This window comes from Sus scrofa, chromosome 4 (assembly GCF_000003025.6).
Source record: "Sus scrofa isolate TJ Tabasco breed Duroc chromosome 4, Sscrofa11.1, whole genome shotgun sequence".
In the NCBI taxonomy this organism is placed as follows: domain Eukaryota; kingdom Metazoa; phylum Chordata; class Mammalia; order Artiodactyla; family Suidae; genus Sus; species Sus scrofa.
In genome coordinates this window covers 61283811-61305979 of record NC_010446.5, presented here as the reverse complement: position 1 = coordinate 61305979, position 22169 = coordinate 61283811, and the positions used below count along the sequence as shown (strand labels likewise).

Below are 22169 nucleotides of genomic sequence, written 5' to 3'. Positions count from 1 at the left end.
AAATTATGTGGAAAACACAACTTAAATAGAATTTTAGCCACAGGAAAATAGACTGTTTCCATCCTCCCCAAATGCTTAAGGACCCTGTCAACACATCATTTTATGACCCTCCCACATATACAACATACCTCGATAAATTCTCGTGTCATTAGTATTTGAGAGATTTTATAATGTTCTAATTTATTAAATTATGAGTTCCTACCGTGGCTTAGCAGTAATGAACCAGGCTAGTATTCATGAGGATGTGGGTCCAATCCCTAGCATCGCTCAGTAGGTTAAGGCTGGCAGCTACAGCTCTGATTTGAACCCTTACCTGAGAACTTCCATATGTCCTGGGTGTGCCCACCCAAAAAAAGAAAATAATATCCTCAAATATAGGATCTACTTTTAGCAGCCAAAAGGAGTGGGGAATCACCTCAGAGGGAACAATTATTCAGGCACCAGATGTCTCAAGAGCAATATTAAAATCAGAAGACTGTAGAACAGTATCTTCAATGTGCTGAGAAAAATGACCTTCAACTTAGAGCTGTGAATGCAAGGAAATGTCTTCCAAAATGTTTTTTTTTTTTTCATAAAGTAATTTTATTTATTTTTATTTATTTATTTTTTTGCCATTTCTTGGGCTGCTCCCACGGCATATGGAGATTCCCAGGCTAGGTGTTGAATTGGAGCTGTAGCCACAGGCCTATGCCAGAGCCACAGCAATGCCAGATCCGAACTGCGTCTGCAACCTACATCGCAGCTCACGGCCACGCCAAATCCTTAACCCACTGAGCAAGGCCAGGGATTGAACCCGTAACCTCATGGTTCCTAGTCGGATTCGTTAACCACTGAGCCACGAAAGGAACTCCAAGAAAGTAATTTTAAATAGAAATTGTACATGCACAAAGAAACAGCAAAGGAATTAACAAATATTTTACAAAATAATGAAAATGTCAAGCTGTTTGAGATTAAAATGGAAAAGAACTGAAATATGAGCAAGTAGGTTGGAATTAGTTTTATTGAAATGGTATATTGTTCTTATATTATTCATGTGGCAGGTTAAAATATTAAACTTTTACATGGTAATATTTCAAAAATAACCATCAAAAAATAGAAAATACAACTTCCAAAACAGTAGAACAAAATATGAAAAGAAAGTACTCAATCAGTTCAAAAAAGGCAAGAGAGAAGAAATAGCATAGAAAATATATGACAGTATACAAAGACAGCAATAAATGTATCCAATAATCACAATAAATAGAGTTATGAGACAGGTTTAAAAGTTAAATCCAAGAATAAGCAGCTAAGAGAACCATCTAAAATGTAAATTGGGAAAGTGAGAAATGAAAGCATGTTAAGAAATGATGCAATTATATAATAAACATGAAATATACTTAAAAGTCAAAAGCATAAGTAGAGGTAGAAAAGGCGATAACATAACATTAAAAAAGCTTAATTTACATGTAGAAAAAAATTGTATTGGGAAATAACTATTAAAAAAGAAACTAAATATACATGGATAGCAAATGAAGAAAAAAAAAAGCTTAATTTACAAAAACCTCACAAATCAGAACTACAATGTGGTACCACCTCACACTGGTCAGAATGGCTATCATTAATAAGTCTACAAATAGCAAATGCTGGAGAGGGTGTGGAGAAAAGGGATCCCTCCTACACTGTTGGTAGAAATGTAAATTGGTACAACTACTATGGAAAACAGTATGGAGTTCCTCAGAAAACTAAATACAGAACTACCATATGACTCAGAAATCCCACTCCTGGGCATATATCCACACAAAACTTTCACTCAAAAAGATACAGGCACCCATATATTCACTGCAGCACTGTTCACCATAGCCAAGACATGGAAGCAACATAAATGTCCATTGACAAATGAATGGATTAAGATGTAGTACATATATACAAGAGAATACTACTAAGACAAAAAAAGAACAAAATAATGCCATTTGCAACAACATGGATGGAACTAGAGATTCTCATACAAAATGAAGTCAGAAAGACAAGTACCATATGATATCATTTATATGTGGAATCTAAAATATGGCACAAATGAATCCTATCTACCAAAATAAAAACAGACTCACAGACAGGGAGACAGACTTGTGATTGCCAAGGGGGATAGGGGAGAGAGTGGGATGAACTGGAGTTTGGGGTTGATAGATGTAAACTATTACATTTAGAATGGATAAGCAATGAAGTCCTACTGTACAGTACAGAAAACTATATCCAATCTCTTGGGGATAGAGTATGAGGAAGCTAGTATGAGAGAGAATGTATAACTGGGTCACTATGCTGAATAGCAGAAATTGACACAACACTGTAAATCAACTAAATTCTAGTAATAATAAAAAAAACTCATTCAACAGGAAGATATGATAATTCTAAACCAACATGCACCTGATAAGTTTGTCAATATATTTGCAAGAAATTTATGGAGGGATAAATTAAGAAACACATCACGATTATGAAGAGTTTCAATATTCTTTATTGTCAAAGGTCAGACAAAATAATAACTTTTAAGAATTAAGCCACATAAGAACTAAAATCAACAGATATGTGTGGAATCATTTACTCATTATTAGAGAACATACATTCTTCTAAAACACAAAAAGCATTCAAATAACCTACCATGCATGTTATTAATTAACCCATAAACCAAGTCTCAACAAACTTCAAAAACCTGTTATCTCTGTGGGAGAATAGGAGCTTAAGTCCTGCAGGCATCCTGCTCCAAGCTAAAAATCTATATCCCATCATAAAGATCTAACAAACTTAATTTTTCTATGTATAAAGGCAATTAGCTAACAAGGACTGTTATTCTAGTTACCTGGTTAATTTATGGTGAAATATGCATTTAATTAGTATTATGAAGTACTATTTTAGGACTAGTTACTGTTCTGAGAACATATATATAATGTGTTTATCAGCTTAATTATATAAAATGGTGGGACTTTTTTCTGTATCTGTAATTTATTTAGCAGATTGCCTGTGATTTTTATCACGTTCTTGTTTAATGCCTACTCAATAATAAAACTTTTCCTTCTCTCCTAAAAACAAAAACAAAAAACCCCTGATATCATGCAAACCACATCACATTGTTGTCACACAGCCAATCTTAGTCCAATTAGGTTATAATAAATTGCAATAAGATAAATTGACAGATTAAAATTTGGAAATTAAAAATTATACTTCTAAAAACTCAGATATAAGAAAAATAAAATATGAAGAACTGGATGATAGGTTATCACATATTAACACCTGTGGTATACAAGAAAAACATATTGAGAGGAATATAGTGTAAATATGCTAATATTTGTAAAGAAGGCTAGAAGTGAATGAGTGAGACATCGAAACAAGAAAAAGAACAATAAAATAAAGCCAAGAAAAGAATGATGGCTGTAGTAAAGAAAAATGGAAAAATTAACAAGGACAAAAGTGATTTCTTTCTTTTTTTTTGCTTTTTGGGGGCCAGGCCCACGGCATATGGAGGTTTCCAGGCTAGGGGTCTAATCTGAGCTACAGCTGCCGGCCTACCACAGTTACAGCCATGCCAGATCCGAGCTGCATCTGCAATCTACACAGCTCACAGCAACGCTTATCCTTAACCCACTGAGCAAGGCCAGGGATGGAACCTGCAACCTTATGGTTCCTAGTTGGAGTCATTTACACTGCGCCACAATGGGAACTCCAAAAGTGATTTCTTTAAAAGACTATTGAGCAAATCTTTGATGGGATTGGGATTGAGGTAAAAAGAAAGATGTTGTGAATAATATGCATTTTAAAAAGCTTATAACTGAAGACAATAAAAATTGGAAAAATTAGATTTCTACAGGAAAATTAGTAGAAAGTGATAGCACTAACAAAATAGATGAATTCCCAGAAAACATACAATACTGAAAACAAATGAAGGGTAAATAGTTTAAATAGCTTAAATTTTCTTATAATAAATAATCAAATCTTTCCACAAAGAAAACAACCGGTAAATGTTTTATAGACCATTTTTACTAAAGTTTCAAAGAAGAGGAATTAATTCTCATTTTTCCAGAGACTAGAAAGAATGGTAATTCCCAAGACATTTAATGAAGTCAGTATAACCTTGATACCAAAATTACAAAAGGACATTATGAGAAAGGAGAGTACATTCCAATCTCATTTAAGAATATAGAAATAAGTCTTTTATAAAAACCTACCAATAATCTACATCAAATACATATCTTAATGGTTAAATGTCAGAAGCATTATCTCTGAAGTTGGGAGCAAGACAAGAGTATTTATTATAACTTCTTTTCAGGGTTTTAATGTAGATCCTAGCTGGCAGAGTAAGATATGAAATAGATGTGAAATTACAGGTCAATAGCCGTCATGAACATAGATGCAAAAGTCCTCAACAAAATACAAGTTAAATTCAATACATTTAAAAGGTCATACACCATGATCAAGTGGGATTTATTCCAGGGGTACAGGGATGGTTCAACATCTCCAAATCTGTCAGTGTGATATACTACATTAATGAAATTAAGTATAAAAATCATGTGATTATCTCAATGCATGCAAGAAAAGCTTTTGACAAATATGATAAAAACTCTTAAAGTAGTATAGAGGGAATGCACTTCCACATAATAAAGGCTGTGTATGACAAGCCCGTAACTAACATCATTCTCAATGGTGAAAGTTAAAAGCTTTTCCTCCAAGATCCAGGACAAGACATAACTTTTATCCAACATACTATTTAAAGTCATAGCCAGAGCAAATAGACATCCAGTGCTTGCTTCAGCAACACATATAATAAAAAGACATCCAAATTGGACAGGAAGAAGTAAAACTGTTACTATTTGCAGATGACATGATTTACATGTAGAAAACTCTAAAGATTCCATCAAAAACTGTTAGAATTGGTAAGAGAATTCAGTAAATTTGCAGGCTACAAAGACAATACACAAAAAAACTGTCATGTTTCTAGACTAGTAACAAGCTATCAGAAAGAAAAATTAAGAAAAACAATCCCATTTACATTTGTAACAAAATACCTGTAAAAAACTTGATGGAGGAGGTCAAAGACCTGTATATTGAATTGAAACCCATAAGATATTAATGATGAAAATTAAATGTGACACAAATGAAAGATATTCCATGTTCATAGACTAAAGATTTATTCATTGTTAAAATGACCATACTACCCATGGAGTTCCCGTCATGGCGCAGTGGTTAACGAATCCGACTAGGAACCATGAGGTTGCGGGTTCGGTCCCTGCCCTTGCTCAGTGGGTTAAGGGTCCGGCGTTGCCGTGAGCTGTGGTGTAGCTCTCAGACGCGGCTCGGATCCCTCGTTGCTGTGGGTCTGGTGTAGGCCGGTGGCTACAGCTCCGATTAGACCCCTAGCCTGGGAACCTCCATATGCCGCGGGAGTGGCCCAAGAAATAGCAAAAAGACAAAAAAAAAAAAAAAAAAAAAATGACCATACGACCCAAATCAATCTACCAATTCAATGCAACCCCTATCAAACTTCCAATGGCATTTTTCACAGAAATAGAACAATCCCCATATTTGTATAGAACTACAAAGACCCCAAATAGCTAAGACAACCTTCACAAAGAAGAACAAAGCTAGAAGGATAATACTCTAATTTCAAACTAAATTAAAAAGCAATAGTAATTAAGACTGCATATATTAGCATAAAAACACACACAGATCAATGGAACAAATTAGAGAGCAAAGAAATAAACCTATACTTATATGATCAATTAATTTATGACAAAGGGGTCAAGAATACACAATGAGGCGAGGACAATTTCTTCAAAAATTATGTTGGGAAAATTGGAGTCCACATGCAAAAGAATGAAATTGGACCATCTCACACCATACATAAATATTAACTCAAAGTTAATTTTAAAAAGCCTTGAATGAAAAGAAAGACCTGAAACCATAAAACTCTTTGAAGAAAAGTTTCTTGACATAGGTCTTAGCAATGATTTTTGAATCTAACACCAAAACAAAAGGAAAAATAAACAAGTCTGATTACATCAAACTAAAAAGCTCCTGCATGGCAAAGGAAACCACCAACAAAATGAAAAGGTAACTGACAGAACTGGGAGAAAATATTTCTACATAATATATCTGATAAGGGGCTAATATCCAATATATATAAAGAACTCATATAACTCAATAGAAAAGCAAACAATCTGATTATAACATGGGCAGAAGCTCTGAATAAACATTTTTCAAAAAAAGATGTACAGATGGCCAACAGAAACATGAAAAGATGATCAAGACCATTCATCATCAGGGATATACAAATAAAAACTACAGTGAGGTATCCTCTCACACCTGTCAGAATGGCTATTATCTAAGAGACAAGGAATAAAGTGTGGGTGAGGATATAGAGAAGAGGAGACACTTGCGGACTGTTGATGGGAATATAAATTGGTGCAGCCACTATGGAAAACTGTAGGGAGGTTCCTCAAAAGAATTAAAACTAGAAGTACCCAAATTGATCTAGCAATTCCACTTCTGGGTATTTTTCCAAAGAAAATGAAAACACTAACTCAAAAATATATATGTTCCCCCATATTCATTGCAATATTAAAATAGCCAAGATACGGAAAGCAGCTTAAGTGTCCATCAATGGATGAGTGGATAAAGATGCTGTGATAGATATACTCACAATGAAATATCATTCAGTTGTAAAAAAATGAAATCTTGCCACAGTATGGATGAAGCTTGAGGGCATTATGCTAAGTGAAATAAGTCAAGCAGAGAAAAACAAATACTGTATGACCTCTTTTATGTATAATCTATAAAACACACACACAAAAAAACAAGCTTATAGATACAGAGAATAGATTGGTAATTGATGGAAATGGAAGGTGGGAGAAATGGGAAATGAGTGAACTGGTTTTTGTTTTTCAGTTTAAATGAAAGAATTACTTATCCCTAGGCCCCACTACCAGAGTTGTTTTTTGTTTTTGTTTGTCTTTTTAGTGCCACACCCATGGCATATGGAGATTCCCAAACTAGGGGTCCAATTGGAGCTGCTGCTGGCCTACGCCAGAGCCACAACCATGTGGGATCCAAGCCATGTCTGCGACTACAACACAGCCCTTGGCAATGCTTGGATTGTCGGATTCATTAATCACTGAGCCACAACAGCAATTTCTACCAGAGGTTTTGGGGTTTTTTTGGGGGGAGACACACCCACGGAACATGGAGGGTCCCAGGCTAAGAGTCGAATCTGAGCTGTAGCCACTAGCCTACACTACAGCTCACAGCAACGCTGGATCTTTAACCCACTGAGCAAGGCCAGGGATCGAAGAACCTGTGTCCTTATGCATACTAGTCAGATTTGTTTCCACTGAGCCATGATGGGAGCTGCATACCATAGGATTTAATTTTTCTAAGATAATGCCCCTAGAATTAGTGTTTTAAAGAGCTTCTGTATAAGACTTCAGGGAAGGCATGGCTGAGAATTACCACTGTAGATCTTTGGAGATTTTCCTAGAGCTCGTTCTTCTAATTGCAAACATCTAGATGAGATCCAGGCCCCTCTGGAAGGTTTCTGTCCTATAATGAAATAGGCCATCCAGCTCCCAAGCAGATTTGTATGCTTAGAGTCAAATACAAAAATGGATATACCCTTCTGTCTAAACCTGACTCTTGATACTATGCCCCTAGGATGGCCTCTCAAGATGTGGATAGCCTGCCCACTTGCAATTATGGGTACATCACGAACTTTGCCATTTGGTAAAGAAAAGAAAAAGGTATAAATATATATATTGAACAAAGAAACAAAACTATCATCCCCAGATCATGTAATTGCCCACTTGAAAAACCTAATGGAATTCTATTAGAATTTATTTTTTATTTTTTTTTCTCTTTTTTATTTTCCCACTGTACAGCAAGGGGATCAGGTTATCCTTACATGTATACATTGCAATTACAGTTTTGAGTTTAAAATGCTGCTTACATACAGTAAGATCTACGTGCAAAGGTAAATTGGATTTCTAAAAAATAGAAAATTAATTTACAGAAGTATATTATTTGTCATAGAATTAAAAATATATTCAGGGATAAGCCTATAAATGGATAGTTCTGGCTTTTGTGGAGACATTTATAAACTTTTGTGACAGGCATTAAAGAGATCTAAACCAAAGGAGAGATAAAGCCACTAACAGAAAGACCAAGGTCAAAGTCAAAGTGTCAATTTTCTGAAAATTTATCTTTAGGTACAATGCAATGCCATAAAAACGTTTAAAAATTTTTAAGAACACTGTATTTATTGGAAATATATATAGAAGAGCAGGATCAAATATTAGTCAAGGTATTTCTGATGACAGCAATTGTAGATTTGTTCAACAAAAAGGCATTTTCAAAGTAATGATAATTAAGAGAATCTGGTATTAATACAATGATAGGAACACTGAGCAATGGAACAGTGTAAAGAGACTAGAAACAGACTCAGCAATTTGTAGAAAATTGATATCTGACAGAGTTGTTATAGATCACTGAGAAAAGTGAAGTATATTCTGTACATGGTGCTGAGATGTATGTAGGGGAACTGATTACTTTGTATACATCAAACCATTTATAAATAGATTAAAAACTTAAGTAGGAAAGGTAATCTTTAAAATGTTTAGTGGATAATCTAAGGTTGACTATTGCTATGAGTTCAGAATATGAAAGGCTTTTTTTTTTTCCCCCAACACCCATGGCATATGGAAGTTCCCAGACAAGGGGCTGAAACAGAGCTGTAGCTGCCAGCCTATACCACAGCCACAGCAACACCAGATATGAGCCTCATCTATGACCTATACCATGTCTGCAGAGCAACACTGGATCCTTAACCCACTGAGCAAGGCCAGGGATCAAACCCATGTCCTCAAGGATACTAGGCAGGTTCATTACTACTGAGCCATGATGGGAACTCCTGGAAGGATTTTTAAATATGCAAAATCTCTAAAAAAGGAAAGTGATAAATTTAACTTCTTTAAGATTAATTAACTCCTTTTCATCAAACCACATCATGAAGAGAATGAAAGCAAGTCGAAAACTAAAGAATATATTTTCAGGGAATATAACTGAAAATGAATTTGCATCAGGAATAAAGATCCTTGTTCTCTTGATCCTTTCTTGCCATCTGTCTCTAGAGCTGGGGGAAAAGAGTACTGATAAAGAAATGCTACAGATTACCAATAATTTACAAAATCCCAATAGTAAAATGGTCAAAAGATATCAAGACATTTCACAGAAGAAAAGCATTTCCATTTCACAAAGGAAAACAGAAAAACTTTCAAAAGTATATTGTCTTACTAGAAATCAGGAAAATGCCAATAAATCCACATCAGATACAACTTAACACCCACACATTGCCAAAAACCTAAGCCAGAGGATTTCAGGTGTTTTGAATTCTCACATGTTGCTGTGGTGCAACCACTTGGAACATACTTTTTTGCATGTTCTACAACTTGGCAAATCTTATATATATAAACATGAGAAACTCATTTGTGTTCCTCAAGAGAAGTGTACAGTAATTTTTTATAGAAAAGCTATTTGTAACAGAACATAACTGGAAACAACCAAACTATCCACAGAGAGAATTAGTAAGTTATAATGCATTCACATAATAGTATACAGTGGTTAAAATGAAGGAACCACATACACACATAGAATATGGTTGAATATATCCATTTTGAAATAGAAAAGGAGTTGTAGAAAATTGGATACAGTATAATACCACTTTTGTGGAGTTCAAAGGCAAGCACTATGAAGTAGATGTTCAGATATACAAACACACATGTAATAAAAGCATAAAAAACAAGGCATGATAAAACACAAAATCCAGAATAACAGAGAGGTTGAGAAGAAGCCTCATTGGGCTTCCTGATATATGAATACGAATTCTTATGTATATATCAAATATTACAAAATATAATCATCTAAAATATTTGTTATTCAGGATAACAGTTTAAGAGTTGAGAATGAAGAATTTAGTAATGTACTTAATGATTTTGAAGATTGCAGATATGCTCCTCGCTCAGTCGGCCTGAATTTCATTAATATCCATTGGAAACTGAATTCACTAACATGATATTTAACAGAACACAAACTCTAAGTTACATGATATGAAGAATTGTGATGTTCTTGTAATACAGTACCACCTACTTGCTTGTGAGTACCAACAGGAGAACTGGACTGGGTAGTCAGCCGAGTAGGTTCTCAATCTATCTTTGTGTCAGGATTCTGAACATATTCGGACAACTTGCCTACCTTCCTTGAATTCATTTTGCCCATCTATGACATTAGCATATGGATCTCTAAGGTTCCCTTTAAAAACAATGCTGGGGCCAGTCTCTGTACCTTCAGGTGTCTTTTCATATTCTAGGTGTATTTCTTCTTTCTCTGGCCACAGCAACCAGAGAAAACACCTAAGGGGCGTCATATAATCAGAGCCATAATTTTTTCATTACCTAGATTATTAGAGGACTCTAATTGTAGCTTGTGCAGTTCTCTATCATAGCTTGTGGCTTCTTCCACCCTCCTCTTTTATATAGTACCTACAGTTTCTTGTTTTATTTTAGTGATTCTGCTGTGACTCCAGCCCCCTGACAATTCACTCCTATCTGGCCTTCAAAGTACCCTCTAAACCATCACCTGTCATCTCTTTATGTGCAAGCCTTCATTTCTCTTTAGTTGTCTAGAGTAAGAAAATCAGTTATTTCCAAAACTTTAACATTTTTTAATCCCATGGCTCCTTATATAAATAGCACTACTGATGTCTTACCCAGAGGTACCAGTTTGTTTTTTTTTTTTTTTGTCATTTTTGCCTTTTCTAGGGCCGCTCCCATGGCATATGGAGGGTCCCAGGCTGTAGCTGCCGGCCTATGCCACAGCCACAGCCACGCAGAATCCAAGCCGCATCTGCAACCTATACCACAGCTCACAGCAACACTGGATCCTTAACCCACTGAGCGAGGCCAGGGATCGAACCTGCAACCTCACAGTTCCTAGTCGGATTCGTTAATCACTGAGCCACGACGGGAACTCTGTGCCAGTGTCTTTGAGCTTTTCAACCAGCTAGAATATACCATGAACACATTGGTTAGCCACTGACACAATAATGCTGTGTAAAAGCCTGAAAATTCAGTGTCTTCACAACATTGTATTTTATTATTTGCTTTAGGTTGTGGATCTACCGATCTTAGCCCTACATGTCTTCAAAATCTTCTTGGAAGAAGTTACCTTGGTCCTTTCCTTTTCATGGCATATCACAGGAGTACAAGGAGCCAAATCAAACCAAACACATTTTTGACTTTTACTACAGTCATGGCCATTTACAGTCCACTGGATAAAGCAAGTCACACAGCAAGGCCCAACACTGATGGGGTTTATGTACAGTTGTGTGTGGGGGGTGGATATCCTCCAACCACTATGGAAAACAGTATGGATGTTCCTCAGAAAAATAAATCTAGAACTACCGTATGATCTAGCAATCCCACTCTTGGGCTATATCTGAACAAAACTTTCATTCAAAAAGATACATGTATCCCTATGGTCATAGCACCACTATTCACAGTAGCTAAGACATGGAAGCAACCTAAATGCCCATCAGCAGGTGAATGGATTAAAATGTGGTACATATATGCAATGGAATACTACTTAGCCATAAAAAGACAATATAATGCCATTTGCAGCAACATAGATGCAGCTAGAGATTCTCATACTAAGTGAAGTAAGTCATAAGAGAAAAATAACATATGGTATTACTTAAATGTGGAATCTAAAATATGGTACAAATGAACCTATCTACAAAATAGAAACAGACCCGAGGACATGGAGAGCAGACTTGTGGTTTCCAAGGGAGAGAAGGGAAAGAGTGGGATGGACTGGGAGTTTGGGGTTGGTAGATGCAAACTATTACATTTAGAATGGATAAGCAATGAGGTCCTACTGTACAGCACAGGAAAGTATATATATGAATACAGTTATCTATTGGATATAGATAGTATGAGATTGGATATAGTTATTTGATATAGATATATTCTCTTTCTCATACTATTTGTTTGACTGGATCACTATGCTATACAGCAGAAATTGATGCAACACTAAATTAGCAATACTGTAATTAAAAGAAAATCTACACTCCTCCCAAAAAAGAAATGAGAATAATCCAATTCACCAAAACACTCAATATATAAAACAAAAAAAAAGATTAAAAAGAAACAGTAACTATGAAAAATTTTTATCTTTTTCTACACAATTAAAACTTCTCAACCTCATCTTACATTACTACAGTTAGAAACCATCATTATTACAGACAGCAAGAAATTCTCTCAATCCGCATACACTTCAGAGGGTATGTATGTTCAAATGAGATTATGTTATTATCCAATCTCCAATATAGACAGTGACAAACAAAATATATTTTCTCCTGCCATTTTGTGGATTGGAGAGAATAATCTAAAATGTGGTATGATGAATTTGGGGTCTACCTAATGAATGACAATCACTGGAAATGTGGTGGGAAAAGCTCCAACTTGGAAACCAGACATAACTGGTTTGGAATTCTGGCCCCTGGTAATTGCCAAGTTTGAGCAGGCAAATTACTTAGACCCTCTAAAACTTATATCCCAGTCTGCAAAATGGTGATAATATCATCCTTGAGTTACTGTTGCACAGGTATGAGAATGCCTAACATAATCCATGATAGTTGACACTCAAGAACTTGCAGTTATCATCCTGGAAACATTTAGAGTATACTTATAAAGGAGTATTTTATACTTTCCTGGATGTCTTTTAAGACAGAATTTCTTTCCTCTAAAATGGCTGAAGTGTAATTTCACTTGAAAATAGGATGATACCCTCCTAAGAACTCTTCAAAAATCTATGATTCAATGATTCCAAAAAGGACCGTATTTATTCATTTCAGAAAACCATTTGCCACACTGCTGCATACTTTCAGATGTGCAAATAAAGGGATCCCAGCTGGTTGCTTTATTTTCAAACAACTACAAAGGAAACAGTAGAATTTTGGCTTCTTGGAATTTTCCTTTGAAAATTTTCACAACCATGTGTGGTTGGAATCTGGCATTTATCTTTTGCTTCCACTCTGGAAATTTATACAGCTCTCTAGCTGTTGGTTTGGGCCACATAACTTTTCAATTCTTGGTCACAGACTTCCACTTGTATAATTTCCTTCCAGTGTGAAAAACCCATATACCATGATGTGTCTACACAGCAAGACTTTAAACACAGTAACTGACCATAACTTAGAAGAAGTCACTCAGCCAGATCACTCATGAATAATAAGGAAACAACAAACTAAAAAAAAGTGGTTCTCTTACACAAATGAGAACATGGGATATAATTAGCCAAATTAATTTTATAACTCTTTGACTTCATGAGCATAATAAAATATGTATTATTCAGCTCATATTTAAGAAAAACATACCAGTTTCTAAATGATGAGATGAGATGAGACTTACCAATTTTTAAATTCTTTTAAATTTTTGTTTTAAGGACCTGTAAAATCAGCTCTTTAAGATCATGTAGGTGAAGTAAGTTGACTTTAGACATCTATTTCCTTGCCCTGTCTGTTCTTTATTGCATCCAGGTTAACTGCTCTGCCTATGGTTTGAGGGAAAAAAAAGGGTGATCCTAGAAAGACATATCTAAAAAACTTATAAATCTCAGACAGATTTTCCTTTCTTGGTTTAAAAAACAAACAAACAAACAAAAAACCCACCTTATTGGTACATTTATCTGGTTCTTTTGCCTATATCTTGACTACAACTTATTCAAAGCTGAATTTTACATTTGTTTCATTGTAAGACCTTTTGTGGATGTTTCAATCTACAGTCTACTGGTCTAACTCTGATCCTTACTGTCTTTCTTTGATATTGACAACTTCCCTGCCTTTGACTAACTTATAATTTTGTGAATCAAAATACTATTTTGTGAATCCAAAGTCATATTTATTAACTTGACAGAGAGCATGCTTTATAGAACTTTCTAGTTTATACACCTGCCATCAAAACTTCCTTCTATCGATCCATTCATCCATCTTTTTTTCCAGCCACTGAGTGTCGACTATGTGCCAGACATTCTGCTAAGCCCCAGAATATAAAATGGAAAAAAAAAAAACAACAAAAAACAGACCAGAAAACCAGCAATGAAAGCCTGTCAGCACTTGGATCCAGGCTCTGCTACTTACCGGTTGTGTTGCCTTGGCCAAGTTCCTTGAACTTTCTGTCCTTCCATTTTCTCATCTGTAAAATGAGAACAATAATAGTGCCCTACATCATAGAATTGTTTTGAGGGTTAAAGAATGATGGAGTTCCCGTCATGGCTCAGTGGTTGGCAAACCTGAGTAGTAACCACGAGGTTTTGGGTTCAATCCCTGGCCTCACTAAATGGGTTAAGGATCCAGCATTGCCGTGAGCTGTAGTGTAGGTCGCAGATGCAGCTTGGACCCTATGTTGCTGTGGCTCTGGCATAGGCTGGCAGCAATAGCTCGGATTAGACCCCTAGCCTGGGAACCTCCATATGCCATGGGTTTGGGAAAAAAAAATGTATCCATGCATGTTGCTTAGAGAATTCATAGATTATTCCGTAAACAATGCTAGTCCTCTGCCCTCAGACCTCTCTAGTCACCATTCCTATCCTAGTCCTCAGTCTTAACTAAACTGACCACCCAAGAGGGTCAGTTCCTATTGAAAAAGTCACAAACATCACAAAACCCATTAAAACATAGATTAATAATAATCTGGTTCTTATTTGTAGAATCTCTTTTTTGAATGACTTTAAAATTCAGAAACAGATATTATAGTTCTGATTTACATGGGGTCACTATTAGAGTATATTCTGTATCAGAGCTAAAAATGTCATGGACTTGTACAGCCTTAAAATTTTCTGCACTTGATAACAAGGACTCTTCACAAAGGCTGACTATAGCTTTGGGGGCTGAGAGGACACTTTGGGCTAAGACCTGCATACTGGGTCTTTATGTACTTAGTCTTCATATATTTATACTTCTTTGCCTTATGTGTATGTAATTTTACAACATAATATTATTTTAATAGTGATGGCCTAGGAGTATTCAGCCGTGAGTGCTTTAGCAGAATTAAAATGGATTAAGTTACTAATTAAGGTCTGTCCTCATGATCTAAATGTTGTAATATACTATAGAACTTATTTTACTAATTTATTAAATTAACAAGTAATTTATAGCAATACAATCTTATCTCATGGAACAAGAAAAATCTCTAATAACCTAACCTTACACCTAAAGTGACTAAAGGAAGAACAAAGCCCAAAGTTTAGTAGAAGAAAATAAGTCATAAAGATCAGAGCAGAAATACATGAAATAGAGACAAACACCACGATGGAGAAGATCAATGATATCAAAACTTGGTTCTTCAAGAAGATCAACAAAATCGATAAACCTTTAGCCAGACTCATCAAGAAAGAAGTGGGGAGGGCCCAAATCAATAAGATTAGAAAAGAAGTTACAACTGACACCAGAGAAATACAAAGGATCATAAGAGACTATGATAAGCAACTATATTCAAATAAAATGGACAACCCAGAAGAAACGGACATATTCTTATAAAGGTACAACCTTCCAAGACCAGACCAGGAAGAAATAGAAAATATGAATAGAGCAATCACAAGTACTGAAATTGAAACTGATTAAAAAAACCTCCCCCAAAGTCCAGGGCCAGATAGAATTTGCTATCAAAAGTTCAGAGAAGGGGAAACATCTATTTTCTTCTGAAAATCTTCCCAAAAATTGCAGAGGAGTCAACACTCCCAAGCTTATCCTTTGAGTCCACCATCATTCTCACACTAAACCAAAGATACCACAAAAAAAGAAAATTGCAGACAAATACCACTGATGAACATAGATGCAAAATCCTCAACAAAGTATTAGCAAACTGAATCCAACTGTATATTAAAAGGATAATACACCATGATCAAGTGGGGTTTATGCCAGCAATGCAAGGATTCATTAACATACACAAATCAATCATTGTGATACACATCAACAAACTGAATAAAAACCACATGATCATCTCAATAGATGCAGAAAAAGCTTTTGACAAAATTCAACACCAATTTCTGTTAAAAACTCCCCAGAAAGTGGGCATAGAGGGAACCTACCTCAAAATAATAAAAGCTAAATGTGACAAACACACAGCTAACATTCTCAATGGTGAAAAGCTGAATGCATTTCTGCTAAGATCAGGAACAAACAAGGATGTCCACTATCACCACTGACCAACATAGTTTTGGAAGTCCTAGCAAAGGCAATTAAAGAAGGAAAAGAAATAAAATGAATCCAAATTGTTAAATAAGTAAAATCATCACTGTTTGCAGATAACATGATGCTATACATAGCAAATCCTAAAGGCACTACCAGAAAATTAAGAGCTCATCAACAAATTTGGCAAAGTTGCAGGATACAAAATTAGTACACAGAAATAGATTACATTTCTATATACTAACAATGAAAGATCAGAAAGAGGAATCAGGGAAACAATCCCATTTAAAACAATTAAAAACAAACAAACAAAAAACCCCCCCAAAAAACACCTAGGAATAAACCTAAAGACAAAAGACCTGTACTCTGAAAACTGTAAGATGCTGATGAAAGAAATCAAAGATGACACAAACAGAAGGAAAGATTACAAGAATCAGTATTGTAAAAATGACTATACTACTCAAGGCAATCTATAGATTCAATGAAATCCCTATCAAGCAAGTATCCAGCAATATTCTTCACAGAACAAGAACAAAGTATTTTAAAATTTGCTTGGAAACACAAAAGACCATGAATAGCCAAAGTAATATTGAAAAAGAAAAACAGAAACATAGGAATCAGGCTTCCTGACTTCAGACTATATTACAAAGCTATAGTCATCAAAACAGTATGGTACTCACACAGAAGTGGAACAGAATAGAAAGCCTAGAAATAAACTCAAGCACCTATGATGGCCAAATAATCTGTGACAAAGGAGGCAAATACAGTGGAAGGAAAGACAATATTCAAATAACTGGTGCTTGGAAAAATGAATAGCTACATGTAAAAGAATGAAATTAGAACATTATCTAACACCATACACAAAAGTAAACTCAAAATGGATTAAGACCAGACACTACACAACTCCTAGAGGAAAACATAGGCAGAACACACTTTGACACAAGTTGCAGCAATATCTTGTTTGATCCACCTCCTATAATGAAAATATAAACAAAAATAAACCAGTGGGGCCTAATTAAACGTAAAAGCTTTTGCATAGCAAAGGAAATCATTAAAAAACTAAAAGTACAACCCACAGAATGGGAGAAAATCTTTGCAAATAAGACAGCCAAAAAGGGATTAATATCCAACATACACAAATATCTCATGGAGCTTTTATATATAAAAAAATAATTAAAAATGGGAAGAAGAAATAGGCATTTCTTCAAATAAGACACATGGCCAATAAACACAGGGAATGATGTTCTGTATTACTAATTATTAGAGAAACGCAAGTCAAAATGACAATGAAGTATCATTTCACACTGGTCAGAATGGCCATCATCAAAAAGTCAGCAGGAAGAGGGTGTGGAGAAAAGGGAACTGACCTACACTATCAGTAGGAATATGTACTGGTGCAACCACTATGGAGAACTGTATGGAGATTGCTTAAAATACTAAATATAGGCCTACCACATTATCCAGCAATCCCACCCCTGGGCATCTCGCTGAAGAAAAATCATAATTCAAAAAATACATGCATCCAAATGTTTATTGCAGCACTATTTATAACAGCCAAGACATGGAAGCAACTTAAATGTTCATCAATAGTGGAATGGATAAATAAGATGTGGTACGTACTTACAATGGAATATTAAACATACATTGGAATATTACTCAACCATAAAAAGAATGAAATAATGCCATTTGCAGCAACATGGAGGAACCTAGAGATTATCATGAGTGAAGTCAGACAAAGACAAATATCATATGATACTTACAGGTGGAATCTAATAAAATGGTACAACTGAACTTATTTATAAAACAAATTCACAGATTTCAAAACCAATCTTATGGTTACAATAGGTGAAATTGTTGAGGGGAGGGAAGAATTGGGAGGATGGGAATAACATATACACATTACTGTATAAGATAGATTATTAAAGAGAACCTGCTGTATAAGCACAGGAAAATCTACTCAGTAGTTTGTAAGAATGTATATGGGAATAAAGAATGGAGATATTTATATGTATGACTGATTTGCTTTGCTGAATCCTGAAACTAATTACACCATTCTAAGTCAACTCTATTTCAATTAAATTAAATTTAAAAATCCAATAGTTATTATCATAGACTAGGCACTCAGAAAACACATATAAAAACATAAATGTAGAAGACAGTTCATGTCTTCAAGGAACTGGTCATCTAATGGAAAAGAGATAAACATTTACTAAAATTATGAAAATTATGGTAACACTAGTAGAGCTATGTACAGAGCATTAAAGAACTGAGGAAAGGCCAAGATAATGTGCACCCTTTGTGATGTTTTATGGTCATCGAATTTTCCTCTTTGATGTAGTAGATGCTAAATGCAAACATGAAATTTTCTAGTACAGCTAAGTACATAACTTTGGGCCTTGTTTTCCAAAATGAGAGGACTAATAAGGGCTGGTTCCTCACATTATCAAAACTTTTTGAAAAAAAAAATATATTGTAAATGGGTTATTATCTCTAATCTGTATCAAATTTCAGAATTTTCCCAAATTAACTGAATTATTGGCTTGCTTGTTTCATTCTTTTGATGTAGACAACCACAGATATTTGCATAGTCTTTTTGAGATGATATATGGTTGCGATGTCTCATAGGAAGAGGGTTTGCCACAAGCAGGGAGAAAAGAGGCCAGTATAACGGGAAGAGTCACCTCTTATTTGCAATTTTATGAGAAATCAGAGTTCTTAAGTCATTAAAAAAAACCCCAAGTAATTAGAAGAAGAAAAATACGATTTTCATTATACCATGAATTGTGTGATTCTCCTCTATTTTTCCCTTCTTGCCAGTTTAGTTTGGTATGATTGTGAAACTTATTAATAAGCATTAAAATGTCTCATTTCAGAAAGTTGTTTTGGTTACCTATTAACTGCTTCATGTAGGACTAAGTGATAATATTTAAGAGTTTCTTTTTCTCTGCCCAAAACTATTATTTTGCTAAGTCTTAAAATCTTATCAGAATTTAATTCTTTCTATTTAAGATTTTATACTATTGATACTTATTTTATATAGAAAAAAATCAACTCTTTAATTAAACACTTTTGTATTAAAAGCCCACAAAATTGGTATTCAGGATAGGAAATTTTAAGAAGAATGAGTCATAATTCCTGCACTTAAGTAATTTCCATCTAAAAAAGAAAAAACTGAATGTGAATACCTAAAATAAGGTAATTGACAAATGATATGCTTTACTTATCCCTTAGACAAAAACGTGTTGCGTGTCTATGTTCTGAGCATTAAGTGAGAGTCGGGGGATACAACTGTGAAGAAAGCAGGCACATGATGTGGGCTCACAGTGTGGTAGAGCTGACAGATATTTACCAGGAAATCATGAGCCTTCACTATGGGCCAGACACTCTAAAACCAAAGATAGAAGATCCTGCCTCATGTGCTGACAGTTTAATGAAGAAGATGGACCATAAATTAAGCAATGACTAAGCTTCATGATAAGAGCACTAATAGAAGTATAGGAAGAACATCACAGAAGGACCAAGGAAAGGCCAAGAAAAGTGCAGCCATCATCCCATTTACTAATCATAAAACTCCCCTGAGTTTTATTACGTGTCATATAAATGTGGGCAACATTTTGCAGCACAGCTAACATGTGCTTGGTGAGCAATTTACTCTATGTTGAAAGCCACAAAGAAAATGGGAATACAGGAAGAAATTCCCTTTGGTATCACAAGGATAGCTTCATGAAAGAGATGCCATTTGAACTGAGTTCTTCACAGAGGATTCCTAATCTTGGAAGAGAGGATTCCAGATTGAGGATCAGTATGAACTAATCTGCAGAGATAGAAAAGTATAGGCATTTAACATCTAGTGAATAATCCTATGTGATTAGATTTTCAGGTTAAAGAGTATTAAGTCAAGAAAAAACATTTACAAATTGCTTTTTCAGGTCTTGAAAGGCCTTGTATACCTTTAATAAAAAATTTCAGCCTTATCTTGAAAGGAAACTTCTCTATGAGAGAAAATAAAGGGAAGATACCTGGTTCCTATGCCAAGGTGTCAGAAAGAGCCACAGAAAGAAGTGATAAAGGCAGAGCACAAGGAAACTGGTATAAAGTCTACTTCCAGCAGTTTCAATATTTGCTTAAACCAAAGTTTAGTCATTGAATCCCTAACCATCTGTTGAGAAATAAAATACCACATACCCTGTTATTAGGCAATGAGAAATAAATAGGTATTGGGCATAACCACAAGAAAGGCAGATATATTAACAACTCACAGTAATCCAAGCAATTCTTTATAAAGTGCCAAGATGGAGGACATACCATGTGTGCAGAAAGAAGTAACTAATTCTGAATAGAATCATTTAGAAAGGATTCATGCATCGGCAGGCTGACTCTACAGCCTGAGGTCCATGACTGCCTTTCACTAAAATCATGGCTCTTTGCACCTTGTCTTAAATGAAATTCCCTGGAAACAGGCTCTGAGATAGAAAGTTGCATGCAAAAGATTTACAGGGTGGTTCTTTGGAAAGAAAAAGAGGGGAAAGAAACAGAAACTAACCTGTGATGCGGCTTCACTGAGACCTTGGTCGATTCTACAGAAAGCTGCTGGATCTGGGAAGATCACACTCAAGTGGGCTAAACTGAGGCAATTGGGACAGACCTTTATATTGTGGCATCAGTCAATCATTGGCAGCTGAGAATCCCCTGGATGAGGCATGAACTTGGGCGAGGCAATTGCCTGCAGCTGAGATGATTTCCAGTTATGGATACAAGCTGGGAGCTGTCAGCAACTTTTCATCCCAGATGAGGCCAAGATGGTAGGTGGAAACCTGACTCCAGGCTGAAGAGTTTCCTTGTAGTTTTTCCATTGTAGGTTGTGGACTGTGATAGAGGGTTTTTAAGAGGATAAGGTGGCATAAGTTGATTTTGGTTTTAGAACGCTATTTCTGCAGCAATGTAATGGGTAATTTGGCAAGATAACAGATGCTGGCAACTACTAGTTGGGAGCCTACTGTAATAGTTAAGGCCCCATTCAAAATAATTAAGGTCTGATTCAAACCTGTGTGAAGTTTTTTCTAAATTTTTCCAAGCAGAATGGCCATTTTCTCTACCATTTTTCCATAGCTCTTGTTATATTTTTATTTTATTTTATATTTTAGTATATTTTTATACTGACTTTATAGCATCAGTAGTTGATTCTAGTTCTATTGACTGAATTCTTTTGAGGCTGTAGCCATCTGTTTTTGTTTGTTTTGTGTGTATGAGGGGGGTTGTCCATGGAAGTTCCAAGGCCAGGGTAGAACCTGAGTCACAGCAGTGACAACAATGAATCCTTAACTGCTAGAGAACCTGGGTAGCCATCTGCTCTTATCTGTAGCTCCCAGGGGACCATCATTGAGCCATGAGTAGAATTTGATAAAAGTGTTTCGAATTCAACAGTTCAGGGAAAAGAGGATGAGCTCCTAAAATGGAGTCAGTAGTAATAGGGAAGAAGGGAATGGTATTAACAAGGGATGTCTCCATGCCAAGGTAGAAATGTGTGGAACAGCTTTTGAGACTATGACATAACTTCCATATCATAGATATTATTTGCACATCAAATACACTGAAACACAACAACTGGAGTTCATTTGTATTTATATATTTATTTGGCACATTTTTCTGGGCCATTTCTTAAAACATTTTCCTTTATGAAGTTTCTCAGAGTTTGTTTTTACAATTACACATCAGAGAGGAAAGAAAAGTTGCAAGTTGTTTCTACCTCTCAAACTAATGCTGTTTTGTAACATGCCTCCTTAAGGCTTTAAAGTCCAGGTAATATTTCTGTCTTAGCAAAACTTTGATTTAGTAAATATATGTGTGTGTGTGTGTGTGTGTGTGTGTGTGTATTTTAATATATATTATACTACTCAGCCATAAAAAAGAATAT

General features: G+C 35.3%; 1 long non-coding RNA gene across 2 annotated transcripts in view; it reads right to left on the bottom strand.

Annotated features, from left to right (window-relative positions):
* LOC102160880 overlaps positions 1-20974 on the bottom strand; it is a 67057-nt gene extending 46083 nt beyond the window's left edge. The window contains exons 1-2 of one of the 2 annotated variants that reach the window (XR_002343258.1): positions 20799-20974; positions 14207-14261 (exon numbers count right to left, since the gene is read on the bottom strand). This is a non-coding gene — a long non-coding RNA (uncharacterized LOC102160880). The remainder of the gene's footprint in view (positions 1-14206; positions 14262-20798) is intronic. The other variant, XR_002343257.1, reaches the window with a different exon arrangement.